The 1,308-nt window shown below is 32.1% G+C and overlaps 1 pseudogene; it reads right to left on the bottom strand.

Annotated features, from left to right (window-relative positions):
* LOC148946079 (uncharacterized) overlaps positions 1-842 on the bottom strand; it is a 3,373-nt pseudogene extending 2,531 nt beyond the window's left edge.
* Between the last annotated feature and the right edge of the window lie 466 nt (positions 843-1,308).

Here is a 1,308-nt window from a genome sequence, read left to right as displayed (position 1 = left end):
AACTCATTTTCTACTTCCAGTCGAAAACATTCCACCATATTCTCTTGGTAGTCAACATTTACCATGTACTTGCACTCTTTAGTGTCCATGAACTCTTTAATGTACATGAACTCTTTAATATCAATGAACTCCTTGAACTCCATCTCCAGATTATCATTTTCAAAGTTACCTGCTTTCTCAATCACTGGATTAGGAAGTGAGGCGCCATGTACTGTTTGAATTACACTTGGTCGATCATTTTGAAAATCACGTACTTTTTTGGACAAAAAAAAAACATTCAGAGACGGCTTAATAAAGGCCGATTTATTTCTCTCAGGCTGTGTACTATAAATATGTGTTTCCTAAGAGCCTTGGTCTTTGTCTTCACATAGTTCATTGGCTATGTATACCGTTTTGTTAACGTTACTTTTTTGTTCTGGGTTTCTTGTATTGTTTTCATCATAGTAGTCATTAATCTGGAACTCATTTTCTACTTCCAGTCGAAAACATTCAACCATAGTCTCTTGGTAGTCAACATTTTCCATGTCCTTGCACTCTTTAGTGTCCATGCACTCCATGCACTTCTTGAACTCTATGTCCAGCTTATAATTTCCAAAAGTCCCTTCGATATTAATCTTTTCTGACACCTATGCTTTAAAGAGTGTTTGGTAACCATCCTTATTCATTTTAACTCCCTGTTGTTCATCTTCATATGTGGATTTGCACATTGTACTTACCATTTTGAGCTCACATTCTTTCAAATACCTCTTATTTCTTCTTTCAAGCTTGAGAATTTTATTTTTTTCTTTGTATATGTTGATGGATGTGCCACGAGAGCCTCTTTTCTTATAGTTTTGACCCATCATCCGAATAGAAATTACGATTGGAACTAAAAAGACACGTATTTCATTTTCTTAAAAACTATATCCACGAGTCTGTAAAAGGGTATCAAATCTTAAATGAGTAAATCATTACTAGAGATTAGCTGTATGTCAAATCCCCCTAAAAAAGGTAATGAAACTGCGTCTCTTTCAATGGCTTGGACCTTTGCTCAAAAAAAATTCAAATTAATTTAATAAAAATATGTGCATTGTTAGTTTATCGTTTTATATTATAACGTTGATAATTACTTTCAGTTGAAATACATTCTTTTTTTAAATTTGTTTTCCTATCGTTTTTCTAATAATTCTGGTGAATTTTCAATAATATATTAAAAGTCCAGTATAATAAAAAAGTTTTTTGTAATAAAAATTACAGGGAAATAAATACTTAAACCGCTGAGCTTCCTGGAATTAATGATCATTATTTTCAATAGTTCATTACAGTTAT

Source organism: Artemia sp. Qi Xiang Cuo, chromosome 12, assembly GCF_049724085.1.
Source record: "Artemia sp. Qi Xiang Cuo chromosome 12, ASM4972408v1, whole genome shotgun sequence".
NCBI lineage: Eukaryota > Metazoa > Arthropoda > Branchiopoda > Anostraca > Artemiidae > Artemia > Artemia sp. Qi Xiang Cuo.
Note: the sequence above shows the minus strand (reverse complement) of the source record. Positions and strands in the feature narration are given on the sequence as shown.